Here is a 375-nt window from a genome sequence, read left to right on the forward strand (position 1 = left end):
AGGAGAGTGGTTTAGGTTAAATTTAGCTGTATAATATTTGCCAACTTTTATTTTAAGGATATTATCATTTATGACACTGGAATAAGTTTAGGAATAAGTTTGGACACTAACTTGTTATGTGTACATATGTAAACATATGCATATGTGAACAATGCAAATGCTTGTTTTATTCTTGAAATTTTATAGAATATTTTATTTTGGTTCATATAGGAGATGGCCAGTTTTCAAGACGTAATTTATCATGAAATTTTATTGATTAATGACTCAGTTTCAATTTTAGATATCTGATGTTAGTATGAATCAGAAAATTCAGAATGACCTTCAATGAAATAATAATTGCTGTCAAATAAACATTAACAGTAAGTTATGTACCTT

The 375-nt window shown here is 26.7% G+C and overlaps 1 protein-coding gene across 1 annotated transcript in view; it reads left to right on the forward strand.

Moving 5' to 3' along the window:
* The window catches only part of LOC119585169 (zinc finger CCCH domain-containing protein 14-like), a gene marked incomplete in the record, with an annotated part of 14,189 nt that overhangs the window by 5,148 nt on the left and 8,666 nt on the right, over nt 1-375 (forward strand).

The sequence above is a fragment of the Penaeus monodon genome, chromosome 19 (assembly GCF_015228065.2).
Source record: "Penaeus monodon isolate SGIC_2016 chromosome 19, NSTDA_Pmon_1, whole genome shotgun sequence".
Taxonomy (NCBI): domain Eukaryota; kingdom Metazoa; phylum Arthropoda; class Malacostraca; order Decapoda; family Penaeidae; genus Penaeus; species Penaeus monodon.